Below are 16719 nucleotides of genomic sequence, written 5' to 3'. Positions count from 1 at the left end.
GCTGCCCTATTGTAAGGCCCACATGGCAAAACCAAGGATGGCTTCTGGCCCGTAGTCAGCAAGGAACTAAGGCCCTCTCAACAACACTTGAGAAACTGAATCCTGCCAACAGTCACATGAGTGAGCTTGAAAGTAGATCCCAGCAGAGACTTTAGATGAGACCACAGCCTCAGTAACAACTTGATTGTAGCCTTGTGAGACACTCTAAAGCAGAGGGTCCAGCTAAGTCATGTCCAGATTCCTGACCCACAAAGGTTATAATGGCTATAATGTTAAGCCACAAAGATTTGAAGTAATTTCTTACAAAACAGTAGATAATAAATACAATAGATTTTTTTCTTTCATGCTTTTCGTGTCTTATTTAAGGAATCTTTGCCAAACCCAAGGTCATAAAGATTTTCTTCCATTTTCTTCTAGAAATTGTAAAGTGTTAGCTCTTAGATTTAAGTCTATGATCCATTTTGAGTTAATTTTTGTATACAGTGTGAGGTAAGGGTATATGGGAAATGTATAGTGTGGTTTATTTTGTCACCTGCAGCTCTATCCAATTGTTTCAGCATCATTTGTTGAAGATTGTCCTTTCCCTATTGATTTGCACTATTTCTCTAGTTATGAGTAATTAATTGACCATATATGTATAGTTCTAATTCCAAATTCTCTCTTTGATTATCTATCTTTATACCAATACCATACTGCTTTAATTACTGTAGCTTTATAAATCTTGAAATCAAATAGTATAAGTGTTCCAACTTTATTCTTTTCAAACTTGTTTTGACTGTTTTAGATTCTTTTCATTTTCATATACATTTTATAATCAGCTTTTCAATTTCTAAAAAAAATTTATTGTTTTTTTTTTTAATTGAGATTGTATCGAATCTTTGGGGGGAAATTGACATCTTAACAATATTGAATCTTATGAACCATGAATATGCTATATCTTTGATTATTTAGATCTTCCTTAATTTCTCTCAGCAATGTATTGTCTTTATCAGTGTATAGGTTTTAACATCTTTTTTCAAATTTATTCCTAAGTATTTCATATTTTCAATGCTAGTAAAACAGATATAGATTTCTAAATTTTGATTCTTTTTTGTGGCTAGTATTTTCATACTTTCTCTATGTTAACCTTGTATTCTTCGATAAGGATAATTCACTTCCTACTTATAGTAGCTTTTATTACAGCTTCTTAAGGATTTTCTACATAGATGATTATGATGTCTACAATCAAGAGTTTTCTTTCTTCTATGATCTATGTTTTTTGTTTCTTTTTATAGCCTTAATACAATATTGAATGAAAGAGATGAACATGGACATTTTTTGCCTTGTTTGGAATCTAGGTGAGAAGCATTTAATCTTTTATGATCACTTATGAGTTTAGCTGTACATTTTTATATATGGTCTTTGTCAGATTGAGGAAATGCTTCTCCATTTATATTTTGCTGAAAGTTTTCATTGGGATAAATATAAGAATTCTCAAATGTTTTCCCTGCATGTATTGAGATGAATTTGTGTGTGTGTGTGTGTATGAGTGTGAATTTGGTAAATTATATTGCATTCCTGGGATAAACTACTTTAGTCACAATGTATCATTATTGGAAAAATAAATCCAATAATGTTTGTATACATTATTGGATTTATTTTTCTAAAATTTTAAGAAGTTTCGCCTTTATGTTCAAGAGGAATATTGGCATGTTTTATTTTTTAAATTTAATTTTATTTATTTTTTAAATTTAATTTTTATTTATTTTTATTGAGGTATTATTGGTTTATAACATTTTCTAAGTCAAGTATGCAACTTTATTTTTTAAACTTAATTTTTATTTATTTTTATTGAGGTATTATTGGTTTATAACATTTTCTAAGTCAAGTATGCAACATTATAATTTGAATCTGTATACACGACATTATCCTCACTACCAAAAGTCTAGTTTCCAACCATCATCGTACAGTTGACCTCTTTTACCCATTTTGTCCTACTTCCACCCTCTTTAGTTTTATTTTCTTTTATAATTTTTGTCTAGTTTTGGTACCAGGTTCATGTTGTCTCATACAATAAATTAAGAAGCATCTCCTCCTCTTTAATTTTCTGAAAGAATTTTATGAAATTATTATTATTTCTATTTTACATTTTGGTAGACTTTAACAGTGAAGCAAACTGGGCCTGGAGTTTTCTTTACAGGAAAGTTTTTAACTAAATATTTGATTTAATAGATAAAAAAACTTTCATATTATGTTTCTTCTTGAGTAAACTTTGGTATTTTATATAATTCATCCAAGTTGTTGAATTTATTGGCATAAAGATTTTATAATACTTTTATCTTTTTAACGATATTTTAAAAGACTCTGTAGTGATATATCTCTCTGATATTGATTTTTGTCTTTTTTTTTTTTTTTTGGTACTTCATCAGTCAGGCTAGAGATTTATCAATTTTATTGATCTTCTCAAAGAACCTGCTTTTGGCTTCACTAATTTCCTTATTCTTTTGTTTGTTTTCTACTTCATCGGTTTCTGCTCTTACCTTTATTATTTTCTTTTGGGGGGCGCCTATTTGGATTTAATTTACTCTTCTTTTTATAGTTTCTCAAAGTAGACCATTAGTTACTGATTTGAAACAATTATCTTTTAATGTATGAGTTTACTGCTCTATATTTCCTCCTAAACACTGTTTGTAAATCATTCATATATTTTTCTTTTTACTCAATTCAAAATGATTTCTAACGGCCTTTCGATTGCTTCCTTGACATATGGGTTATTTAGAAGTGTTATTTAGTATCCACATATTTGAGGATTTTTCAAGTGTCTTTCTATTATTGAATTCCATTTTATTTTCTTGTGGTCATATTTTGTATTATTTGAATTCTTTCAACTTGTTGAGACTTGTTTTTTGGTCAGAATATGACTTATCTTGGTAAGTAACGTGAATATTTGAAAAAAACATGTATTCTGTTGCTGTTGGTGAACTGTTTGACAAATATCAGTTGGATCAAGCTGATTCATAGTGTTCAAGTCTTCTTGTATCCTTACTACTTTACTGTCTACCTGTTCTATTAATTACTAAGAAAAAGGTGTTGAAATCTCTGAATATAATTTTAGATTTATATATTTATCTTTTTGGTTCTACTGATTTTGCTTCATGTGTTCAAAGCTTGGTTATTAGGTACATTAGCATTCAGAATTCCCATCCTCTTGATCAATTGATCTTTTTATTATATTAATAATTCTTTTAACCCTGGCAATATTCTTTGCCAGAAATTTACTTTGTCTGAAATTAATATTGTCACTTTAGCACTCTTTTGTTTAGTCTTAGCATGGTTTATTTTTTTCCATTCTTTTATGTTATTTGTGTTTCTATTTTTTTAAATGATTTCTTGTAGGCAGCTTTTTTTTTTTATTAATCCAACTCGACACTCTTTTGTGGGGTTTTAAGCCATTTACATTTACTATAATTAATGATATAGTAGGGTTTAAATCTACCATCTGATTTTTGTTTTCTATTTATCCTATTTGTTTTCTGTTCCTTCTTTTTCTTTGTTTGAAACTGTTTTGGATCAATTTAGTATTTTTTATAATTTCATTTTACCTCCAGTCTGTGGTCTCTTGGATATAATTCTGTTTTATATTTTAGTGGTTGCTTTAGGATTTGTAATATAAGTTTTTCAAATTTCATTTTTAAGCAAGTTTATTATGATATAATTCACATACCAAACATTTCATATCCATTAAAAGTGAACAATTTAATGGCTTTTAGCATAATCACAAAATTTTGCAACCGTTACCATAACCAACTTTAAAACATTTTCATAACCCCTTAAAAGAAATTCCATACCCCTTAGCCATTCCCACCTTCATCCCTCCATTTTTCCCAGCCATAGGCAACCAGTAATCTAATTTCTATCTCTAGTAAATTTCCCTAGTCTAGATATTCTGTATAAAGGGAGGCGTACAATATATGATCAGTTTTGACTGGCTCGTTAAGATTAACATAATGTTTTCAAGGTTCATCCATGTCATAGCATATACAGTACCTTATGCCTTTTTATTGCCAAATAATATTCCATTATATGCTATACCACATCTTATTTTTCATCATAAGTTGCTTCTATTTTGGGGCCATTATGAGTAATGAATATTCATGTAAAAGTCTTTGTGTGGACATATGTTTTCATTTTTCTTGGCTACATACCAAGAAGTAGAATTGCTAAGTCATATGGTATCTCTCAGCTTAATCATTTGAGGAACTTCCAGACCACTTCCAAAGCAGCTGCATCATTTTACATTCCCACCAGCAATGTATGAGGGTTCTAATTTCTCCATAGCCTCACCAACACTCATTATTATTTCTCTTTTTGGTTATAGCTATCCTAGTAGATATGAAATAGTATCTTATTGTGGTTTTGACTTGCATATCCTTGATGTGAACTATACATCTTTGACTTATTACAATCTGCCTTCAAGAAATACTACCTGATGTGCAGGATAAGAACCTTACAACAATATATATCTGTTTTTCCCTCTCTTGCCTTTGTGCTACTGTCATACATTTATATGTTTGTTATATGTTATAATGTTATAAATACCATAATATGCTATAAATACCACATTATTCTTCTTACATTAAATACCTAATTTTTAAACAGATATAATTAACAAACCATAAAATTCACCCATTTAAGGTGCACAATTTAATGGTTTTTAGTGTATTCATTAAGTTGTGCGACCATTACCACTATCGATTTAAGAACATTTTTATAACCTAAAAATAACCCATACCCAGTAGCAATCACTTTCTATTTCCTCCCAATTCCCCTGGATTTTAAAATCTTTGTTCTCTATGTAATATGCCTTTTTAAGATTTTCTCTTTAATTTTATTATCATGTGCCTTGGTGCAGTTTTTTTTTTTCCCCCTTGTTTCTTGTATGTGGGTTTCATTTAGCCTCTTTGTTCTGTGGATTAGCAGTTTTTAGCATATTTGGAAATTTTTCATCTATTAATTTATCAAAATTTTTTTGTCCTAGCTCCTTCTTTTTCAAGGATTCCAGTTTTACACACATTAGGCCACTTGAATTTGTCTCAAAGTTTGGTCTTTGTGTGTGTGTGTTTTGGGGGGGCTAGTTTCTATTACTGTTTTTATATTCACTAATATTTTCCTCCACTATTATTATTATTATTATTATTTTTTAATGCCTACAGCACCTGATATTCCTAGGTGGTCTCCCATTCAAGTATTAACCAGGCCCAAAACTGCTTAGCTTCCGAGATCACATGAGATCGGGCACATTTAGGGTGGCTTCGCTGTAGACTATTTTCTTCCACTATTAATCCCGTCTGCTATTAATCCTATCCAATGTATTTTTTTGTTTTAATCTCAGGCATTGCATTTTTCATCTCTAGAAGTTTAAGTCATTTTACATCTTCAATTTTTTCTTTAACATGCATATGCTCTCCTTAATCTTATTAAAGATATATAGTTATAATAACTTTTAACATGTTTGTCTGCTAACTCAGATGATGATACAGATGATACTAACACAGCTGATAACAGATGAGAATCTATGACAATCTGGGGTCTATTTCTATTGATTGATTTTTTTACTTGTTATATAAGTCATATTTTTCTGGTGATTTTTCATTGGATGCTAGACGTGAGTTTTCATTGGATGCTAGACGTGAGTTTATGCTTTTGGCGCTGGATAGTTTTATATTCCTTTTGGTATTCTTGGGTTCAGTAAGTTACTTGGAAATAATTCACTGCTTTCGAGGTTTCCTTCAAGCTTTGTTATGGAGGACAAGAGTAGCATCCAATTTAGAGCTAACTTTGCCCTATTACTGAGGCAATATCCTTTTCAGTATCCTACCTCATGTCCCATGTATTATGAGACTTTTTCAACCTGGCTGGTGAGAAACCTTGTGTGAGCTCTAGGAATTGTTCTCCCTGATCCATTCTGTTAATTCTTTCCCTGGCCTTAATTACTTTCTTCACTTAGGCACTCGTCAATACTCAGCTAACAACCCAAGAGGAACTCTGAAAATATCTGAAGCTCTATGTAGCACTCTCTTTTCCATGAAGTGCTCTCCTTACCAGTATTCTGCAATATGAAATCTGGCTGCCTTACCTTTTCTGAATTCTCAGCTCTTTTCCCTCTACTCAGAGAGACCATCAGGATCTATCTTAGTTCCCTCGGCTTGTGCTGTGGCCTGGAAACTCTCTCCAGTCAGTAACTGAAGCCATTGCAGAGCTCGTCTCATTTTTTTCCCTTCATACTGCTTGTTGTCTGATGTCTGAAGGTCATATGTGGTAGGCAGAATAACAGTCTCCACCAAAGTGCCCATATCCTATTCAGAGCCTGTGACTATGTTATCGTATATGGCAAAAGAGACTTCGTGTATGTGATTAAATTAAGGATCTTGAGATGGAGAGATTATTCTGGATTATCCAAGTGGGCCCAATGTGTTCATAAGGGTTGCAACAGAATAGGTTAAAATCAGTATGTAAAAATATTCCCTTTGCTTAGAATTCCTTTGTGGGAGATTCCCCCTACCACAATTTTTTAAATTGTGGTTTCAAAATTATAAATTATAAATTTTACCATCTTAACCATTTTTAAGTGTACAGTTCAGTGGTATTAAATACATTAATAATGTTGTCTAACCATTATCACAATCTATTTCTATAACTTTCATTCTGCATAACTGAATCTCTATATCCATTAAACAATAACTCCCCATCCTGACCTCCCTGCCCCCACACACACCTTATTCTGGGAATCATCATTCTGCTTTCTTTATGATTTTGATTACTCCAAGTACTTCATGTAAGTGAAATCATGGAGTAGTTGTCTTTTTGTGACTGGCTTATTTCACTTTGCATAATGTCCTTCAGCTTCATTCATGTAATACTATGTGTCAGAATTTCCTTCCTTATTAAAGTTGAATAATGTTCCATTGTATGTATATACCACATTTCACTTTTCTGTTTATCTGTAGATGGGCACTTGGGTTGCACCCACATTTTAGCTATTGTGAATAATGGGTAATGAATAATGCTATGAACATGGGTATACAAATAGCTGATCAAGTCCCCGCTTTCGGATCTTTTGAGTATAGACCTGGAAGTGAAAACGATGAATCACATGGTAATTCTATGTTTAATTTTTTGAGAAATTACTATATTGTTTTCCACAGCAGTTGTATCATTTTACATACCATCAACAGTGGACCAGGGGTTCAATTTCTCTACATCTTTCCAACATTTGTTATTTTCTGCTTTTTTGATGATAGCCATCCTAATGGGTGTGAAGTGGCATTTCACTGTAGTTTTGATTTGCATTTCTCTAATGACTAGTGATGTTGAACATCTTTTCATTGCTTATTGGCTTTTTGTATATCTTCTTTGGAGAAATGTCCATTCAAGTCCTTTGTCCATTTTTTAACAGAGTTGCTTGTTTTTCGCTGTTGAGTTTTAGGAATTTTCTATATATTCTAGATATTATTCCCTTATCAGATATGTGATTTGTGAATATTTTCTTCCATTTTGTGGGTTGCCTTTTTTTCTGTTGATAATGTCTTTTGATGTGTATAATTTCTTAATATTGTATGTTCATTACTGTTAGCCACATTTGCCAAGATATTACAAAAAGAGATGAGGTGAAAAAAGAATTGACCAGTTTGCAAGCAAGAGTGAAGGGAATAAAGAGTCCACTAATTTGAAGACTTGTAGAGTTGATATAGTCTACTACTTCTCAACCTCAAAGAGTGAAAGATAAAATTGCGAAATGCTTAGAATGACAAAGGATAACTAAAACAGTCTGGAGGCAACGCATCAAATTAAGAGAATGGCTGTTTTACCAATTTTTTTTTAAACTCTGAACTTTTGAAATAGGTCCCAGATCAAAGGCCCAATCAACTAAGGCTGTTTGGACACAATAGCTCAGGGAAAGTGACTCTCCCATCAAAGCTTGATAAATCTATGTAATCACTATGGGGAGGGAAAAAGAGAGGGAAGGAAGGAGACACAGAGAGATTATGAACAGGGGCTAGAAAACAAAGAATTATACCAAATGAACATTATGTCTTGAAAAAAAGTATAGAGGTGGCTATTGGTTTGTGGAACTGATATAAATGACTCGTTTGGTTCCCATCCACTCAGCCTCAATTAAGTTTTTGAGAGAGCTGCACTTCAAAAATAACTACCAGCCTGGACCGAAAGAGATCATGACTATTCATCCTGAGAACTCCAACAGTCTATGGGCAGAAAGCAGACTAAAAAGCTCAGCCCCTAAAGAGGGCATATTACCTCAACACCCATTCTAGATGTGGTCAAAGAGGATAGTGGAAAAGGAAAAATTAACCACAAAAGAATCAGGAGCAATGGAGAGCAATGAATATGGTACTCACTTCCAGGGAGAAGAGTCAGAGCTTAATGAAGAAATATTCCCCAGTACCCAGGGTGATAGAAGGTCTTCAAAATAGCTGCCCAACAGAATTTCAGAACTGCCATAGATGAGCATCTGTCTCTGTTACATGTCTCCTTCCAAAAGAGAATCTTTACTGTGGTTATCCTGTCCATGGGGACATATATCTTGTCTTTTCAGTTATAGGTCTTTAGATCAAAGGAAGACATATCTGTAGTGCATGTAGAGATTACTACACATCACTCAGAGATTCTGGGCTTCGAACTGAATGCCCTGACTAGAGCTTTTGGCTTGTCTGTCTTGGGAAGGAGGTGAGTGTATTTTGCATGCAAGAATATTTGGTGACAAAAGGGGCAGAAGGAAATATTGCTATTCCTCAGTATTTCTGATTTTCTTCCTTCTAGGCACATGGTAAAACTATACTTCCTTGCCCCCTTGAAGTCAGAAGTGGGCATGTTATGTTTTGGCCAATAAAACTTAATATAAGTGATAAGGGTCACTTTCAGGAGGAAGCCTTTAAGAGCCATTGCATAATTTGCTCTTCTCCCTTTCCTTGCCATGGTTCCCAGTGATGTTTTATAGTGAAGGCTCTGTCGATCTGCATCTTTTAGTGAGAACACCTTGGAGTAGAGCCCCTGATGATCCAAGATGAACATATAGCATGAGTGAGAAATACTCATGGTTTAAGCCACTAGAATTTTGATGACATTAATGTAGCAAAATCTAGCCTATCCTATTACAGAAACAAACAAAAAAAGATGAACAGAAAACAGATTGTCTTCAACTAAAAAAAGAAAGAAAAGTAAGTATTTAAAATAAGAAAGTCTAAAAACAACATCTTTAAAATCATTTTTTTTCAACATTTGGCTAAGTGCCTAGAAACACAGTCAATGCCTGTAGAAAATCAGAAAACCGTCAGTTCATTTTAGAGTTTGCAATGAACGTCTTTAGGAAACTTCAAACCTTAATACTTAAAGCCTTGCAAAACACATTAAAAATAGCTATGATTCCCAGTTTACAAAAAGCCAAAGTGGAGTGGGATTGTTGAGAACAGATTAAATTCAATGACTCCTTAAAGTGGTAGCCGGGGTGATAGTAGCACCAAGATTCTCACCTTTATGTATTCCCACCCCAAAACCTAACAGTGCCTGACGTGTAATAGGCACATAATAAAAATCTGAAGTATTGAATTCAGCTAAACCCAGTTGCTCACTTGAAAATCTAGTCTCTGAAACCAGCTTATGGAACGGACTGTACTTAATCAGGGCTGCCAGTAAGGGTGATGTAAAGGTATTGGGGGAGGTGATCTTGATGTCATAGCAAAAGGTGAGCTAGGTTGTTAATCCCCAGATCTTTATTTCAGGAATAACAAATTTTTTAAAATCCTAGTCCCTTCCATTCATATTGCTAAATACTCTCCTGTCCTTGTGATATAGTTTCATGAGACAATTGATTCTTCTTTTTTGCATGCGATAGTGATGTCAAGCTTTTGTCTACTATAGTCCTTCCTCAAGAAATTAACATAACAGATATGAATAATTGTAAAACAGTGCAAAGTAGTTTTGTGGAGCATATAAAAGAGCCAAGCCTTAAAGTCTAATGAAATAGTTGGATAGAGTAGATATTCCTGATCTAGGCAAGCAAACTTGAGGCTCAGTGACTTGACCCTGGGAGAAGTGTCTGAATAGTCTATCAACAGATCCACACAAATTAGCGACAGAAGTCTAGGAAAGCAAAGAGAGTCGAAATCCAGGAGGGTCAGTAATGGTAAAGAGAACCAAAAGGTTTAGTCATTGGGTTCGTATTGTTTCCTTTTGTGTGGAAGTAGGCAAGAACTTTTGCAAGTTTGTGTTTGCAGCTAAGAAAAAGAAGGGCTCCACAGATGTTGGGAGGATCAATTACACAGGGTGGAGGGCTTCTTAGACACCAAGCTGTTGAGGACATAGCAGCCCTGGCCCGCTGGACCATTTGTAGAATGTATTTGGTCCAGTTCACTGATTGATTGGCTCTATCCCAAAAGAGTAATACAAGGTAGCTTCCAGATCCCAGCCAGTTTATCCTACTGTGAAAATAGCTTAGGCCAAGTCTATGGCTAGAATAATAATGTAAGGTGAAATATTTTAAACTAGAAATATTATTTTTGACAGATATTCTCTAAAATGAAGTAATGTATATCCAATTACTCTAGGTAGCCTAACATATTTTAATTACTTATACATACATTGAAAACTTTTATTACAAAAAATTTTCACATACACAGAAGTAGATAGGTTAGTATAATTAACTCTCACATACCCATCACCGATTTAAATATTTATCGTTTTACCATAGCTAGTTGATCTATCCCTTTTATTTTTTTCATTGCTAAAGTATTTTAAGGCAAATCTCAGACATCATTTTATCCTCACACACTTCGGTATACATTTTTAAAGAAAGGTCATGTTTTTACATGACCACAATGCTATCATCACACTGTAGCAAAAGATGTCGGTGATTTCTCCCATAACCCCTTGGCTATTACCATTTCAGTGTTATGTTCCAAATTTCTTTCTCATCTTTTTAAATTATTTTTCCAATTTTTAAATGCTTATACATTTATTGTTTCAAATTACATGTATTTTTGAAGCTATCTCAAATCTCTTGATTATATTTAAAAACAGAAACAAAAAAATTCCCATATGAAGCTAGATGATACGTAAATCTAAGCTTGGACACTGTTATCAAAAAATGTTCTTAAGGAGAGCATAACTTTCATCTCTGCTATCAGCCAAATATTCCCTGAGGGAGAGTGATGTGGGAGAAAGTGAAATGGAGTCAGAGATGTGCTTAAATCCCAAATCAACCACTTCCTACCTAAAAGACCTGGGACAAGTTACTTAACTTGAGCTTAACCAGTTTCTTCATCTCGTAAGTGGAGATAACAACTACTTTATAGACAATTATGAAGACTATATAAATAATGTCCAGCACATAGTTAGCTCTTACAGTCAATATTATACATTAGGCATATGGCATTCTTTCTTGGCTGTTATTGATGGTTCTGTCATTTATCAACTTGGGTCTATTTGTTGTCAACCTGATCCGAATTAATTACATGTTCATTTTTCATTATGCCTATTATTACTCCCAAAAAGAACCTTTATTGTGTTTTCTCTTTAAAAAGTATCCCTCTAATTCCAACATTTTGGGTTTTAGTAAATTTGATATTTACTGTCACAATGTTCATAACTTTGAGTTTGGGTTCTGGCTGAAGGCACTAGTGCCCTTAAACTATTTATTGTAAAGCTATTTCTCTTGCTCTATTGTTCTCCTAATTGCTTTACTCCAGGATTTAATTCTATAGCTTTTCCCCAATGTCCTCCCTAATGTGGAGACCAGGCCACCTACAATGTTCTAGGTATTGATACTCTATGGTTTTACTTTATCATAAAGGCAATGCACATTTAAAAAAAAAAAAGCAAAATGCAAATACAAAAATGTAGAAAGGGAAATGTCTCTCTTTGCACTTCTACTTCCTAGAGATGCTAACAATTTTAGGCCTTCCTGACCTTTTTATCCTGTGTGTATGTGAATTTTAGGTTTTGTTTTTACAAAAAGAGGGTCATGGTATACACTCTGTTCTGCATCTTGCTTTTTGTTTCCCAACAATAAATTACAGACAATTTGGACACTGATTTTCCACTTTTAAAAGATGGCATAGTATAAGACATGGAAACAACCTGTGGATAAGAAAATGTGGTATACAGATACAATGGAATATTATTCAGCCATAAAAAAGAAAGAAAAAAACACTTGGCTTTCACAAAATCATGGATACATCTTGAAGGCATTATGCTAAATGAAGTAAGTCATACAGAGAAAGACAAATACTGTATGAGTTCTCACTTACATGTGGAATCTAAAAAAGCTAAACTCAAAGAACTAGAGCAGAATGGTGGTTGCCAGGGGCTAGGGATGGGGGAAATGGGAGATGCTGGCCAAAGGATAGAAATTTCTGGGATCTAATGTACAGCATGGTGACTATAATTAATGATACTGTATTATATACAATTAAACCTTAAACAACACAGGTTTGAACTCCGAGTGTCATATGCAAATTTATTTCAATAAGTATACAGTCAGCCTTCCTTATTCACAGGTTTCTCAACCACAGATTCAACCAGCCTTGGATGAAAGACAGTACTTTCGATCCTTGGCTGTGAATCCATCAATGTGAAGAGCTGACTGTATGCACTTTATATAAGGGACTTTAGTATACAAGGATCTTGATATCTGTGGGGCTGCAGGGGAACCAATCCTAGAATGAATTCCCCCATGGAAGTTTTTAGGGAATCAAATCAAGTAGCATGCGTATTTTTAACTGCATGAGGGGTTAGTGCCCCTAACCTGCATATTGTTCAAGGATCAACTGTACTTGAAAATTGTTTAGAAAATAGATCTTAATAGTTATCATTCACACACACACACACACGCATGGTCATATAATCTTTGGCTGTAACCAACAGAGAATTGGCTCACAGTTTATATTATTTCTTGAGCTGTCATAACAAATTAACACATAATGAGTGGCTTGAAACAATAGAAATTCATTTCTAACAGTTCTGAAGGTCAAAAGCCCCAATCAAAGTGTCAGCAGGGCCATTTTCCCTCCAGAGGATCTAGGGTGAATTCTTCTTTACTTCTTCCAGCTTCTGGTGGCTCCAGGGGTTCCTTGGATTGTCACTGCATAATTCTGATCTCTGCCTCCATTTTCACAATGCCTTCTCCTCTGTGTCCATTTTCTTCTCTTCCTTGTGCATCTCTCCTCTGTGTGACTCCTATGAGGGCACTTGTTATTGGATCTGGGGCCCACCCAGATAAACCATGATAATCTTAACATCTGTAACTATATCTGCAAAGACCCTTTTTCCAAATAAGGTCACATTCACAGGTTCTGGGGTTTAGGACATAGACATATCTTTTCAGGGCCAACTTCAACCATATAGTGGCTTAAATAATGAAGACATTTTAATTATCTTACACAAAAAGAAGTCTGTATGTAATAGGCAATATAGAATTGGTGTGGCTCAATGATCTCATTCAAGACGCAGACTCTCCATTGTTCTCTTCCCACAATTCTCAGCACATTACTTTTTGTTCTCAAGCTTGCTACCTTATGGTTACAGGACAGTTGCCCTAGCTCTAGGCTTCACATCCTTATAGAATAGTAAACACAGAAGGAAGGGAGGCAAAAAGAGAAAGTGACTCTCCTTTTAGGGAAGAAAACCTCTCCCTGAAGCCTCTGCAACTTCCCTATATACCCCATCATGCCCAACCCAGACGTATTATTGGCAAAGGGGAATAGGGATGCTGTGACTGCCTTACATCTATCAAGATACATGCCCCGGGGTATGCTGCCACATTGAAACTTCACTTTTGATAATAAAAAAGGAAGAATGGCAGTTGGGTAGGCAACTAAAAACATCTGTTACAATTCCTAAATGTGTTTCCTTAAGATTACTAATTTAAAAAGCTCACCGGCCCTTTTATCTACCAATTTACATAAATTCCTTCAATCATTATTTAAAAGAGCTATTATATGTTGGGTATCGTGATAGAAGCAGGAGCCTCAAGATCATCAAGATATAGTCTCTGTTCTCAAGGAATGCTTGGTTGAGTTGAATAAGAGATAAATATAGCATTAATTTGAGGACAGCATGACAAATGCTATTAGAGATATTGTGCACGGTGCAGTGGGGCAACAGAATAGATGCAGCATCTTGAAAAGCAACTCTTGAGTTTTTGAGAAGCAGTTAAACGGAGAAAAAGATAGAGAAAAGAGCACATAGAAAGACAATGATGATTGGCGAACATCACCACACCTTTGTGGGACTACAAAGGTTTTAATGTAGCTAGAGTGGAGAATTGTATGGGTAGCAGGAGGGCAGGTCAAGCTAGTGAGGTGAGCGGGAGGAGATAGTAAAGGGCTATGTATGTTGAAATAAGAAAATGACATTCAATCCCAAAATTTATGGGGAGCAATTAAAGGATTTCAATCAAAGGAATGATCAAAATAGATTGTTTTAGAATGATTACTGACAGTAGTTGGATTCTGACCGAGTGACTGGGTAGATGGTGAAATACCTGGCCCAAATAATCCTACTTTTTCTTTCTTTCTCTCTCTCTCTCCTTCTAATTTACATGCAATCTGTCATGCCTTGTATACTTGTATGCCTCTATTTTGGGGATTTATTTTTATTTTTTAAAAAAGATGCCCTTGAATTAGCAAAGAATACATCAAAATATTACCAGCAACTGCCTTTGCAGTGAGATTATATATGACTTTTTAAAAATACTTTTCATGGATTCTGGGAAACATGGAGGAGTGAGAGACGTCCTCAGATCTCTCCCCTTAAAACATCAATAAGTTGAACATCTAAAACTCAACAAAAAAACACCAAAACTGCACACCAGCATGTCTGAGTGTGGGATCTGCATATAAGAGCTACCACAGGTCAGAACCCTGGGTGTCGGGTGGTAGACTGGGAGAAATAAAGAAGCTGCCTCTCGCAGCTGCCGGAGCTCCTTGCAGGAGGAGGGGGAGGGATGAAGGTACGGCGACTTCCCTGAACAACCCTGCCTGGAACTGCCGGGGCTTCTACGCAGCCAGCAGCAGGGACCAGTCAGTCATCAGGGCAGAAAGCAGAAATGAGGGAAAGGACAGCAGAGAAACAACAGTTGATTTTTATGGGCTTCGGTTGCAAAACCAAGGCTGAGCAGCAGCCCCCAACCTCCAATCCAGAGGGCCCCTCCCAGCATATCCTCCAAGACTGAACACCGTGGACCCCAGGGGAATCTGAGCAAACACTACCAAAACTGTTTGCTAACACTGACAAGGACTGAAACTGAGAGTAGCGAGTGTGATTAAATATCTACAAGAAAATTTAAAAAAAAATTATTTAGGCTTTATATAAATAGGGATCCAAGAGGCTTAGACACCACCTACTGGAAACCAAAAGAAAAGTGCCTTCTTTGCAACAGGCTAAAGAGAGATCTTTATATAATAAATCTGGAAAAAAAACCAGAATGCACTTCCATTAATGCCCAGACAGAGAAACAGTCCATTAAACACCATGAACAACCAAGGTGACAAGGCAGCTCGGAAAGAAAGAGAAAAATCTCCAGAAATAAGCTTACAGACATAGAAATATGTGACTTAAATGACGAAGAATTCAAAATGGTACTTCTGAAAAAAATTCAATGAGTTCCAAAACGAGTCATACCAACAATTTCAGGAATTGAAAACACAACTAGATGAGCGGAGCAAGGAGATGGAAACCCTCAAGAAGAACAGAAGAGATCTTCTGGAGGTGAAAAAACACACTGCAAGAGTTGAAAAATGAAATAGCAAGCTTGGGAAATAGAGTCGACCAAATGGAGGAAAGGATCAGTGATATCAGAGACAGAAATCTAGAAATAAATGAGAAGGAAGGAGAAACTGAAGAATGAAAAATAATGAATGAGAAATACAACAACTAGCTGATACTATCAGGAAAGGAAACATGAGAATAATGGGCATTATTGAAGGTGAGGAAAAGGAGCAGGGACTAGAAAGCATTTTCAGACAAATAGTTGACGAGAATTTCCCAAATCTAAGGAATGAGCTGGAGCTTGGAATTCAAGAAGTCAACAGAATATCCAATTATCTCAACCCCAAAAGCCCTTCACCAAGACACATTGTATTAAAATTACCAACAATCAATGACAAAAATAGAATTATTAGGGCAGCCAGGGAGAAGAAAACAGTAACTTATAAGGGAAAACCCATTAGATAATCATCAGACTTCTCAGCACAGACCTTACAAGCCAGAAAGGAATGAAATCAAATATTTAAACTATTAAGTGAAGGGAACTATTTCCCAACCTAGAATAATGTATCCAGCTAAACTCTCCTTTAGATATTAAGGAGAATTCAAGACCTTTCTGGACAAACAAAAATTGAGGGAATTCTCCACTACAAGGCCTGCACTACAGGAAATACTGAAAGGAGTCAGCTCACCTAAAACAAAATGACAACAACAACAAAAATACATAATTAGGAGTAAAGTGACTATCAGGCAAATAGAAGCAGAGGAGTACAACCCTTACTAACAACAAGGCATTATAAGCTTAAATAATAAGAAGAGAAGTACTATAGCCAAGATAGTAATGAACATTCAGCATACACAGAGACAAATTGAGATAACAATGAAAAGGGAGGGATTCAAAGATCCAAATTAGCAAAGGGGAATGGACATAAGGCATGTGCAGAAGAAAATGGATGACTG

At 34.9% G+C, this 16719-nt stretch overlaps 1 pseudogene; it reads right to left on the bottom strand.

The window, feature by feature from the left end:
• Positions 1-5183: 5183 nt before the first annotated feature.
• Positions 5184-5302, bottom strand: LOC120612377 (uncharacterized; annotated as a pseudogene).
• Positions 5303-16719: the final 11417 nt, after the last annotated feature.

Source organism: Pteropus medius, unplaced genomic scaffold (genome assembly GCF_902729225.1).
Source record: "Pteropus medius unplaced genomic scaffold, Ma_sr-lr_union100, whole genome shotgun sequence".
Lineage (NCBI taxonomy): Eukaryota > Metazoa > Chordata > Mammalia > Chiroptera > Pteropodidae > Pteropus > Pteropus medius.
Note: the sequence above shows the minus strand (reverse complement) of the source record. Positions and strands in the feature narration are given on the sequence as shown.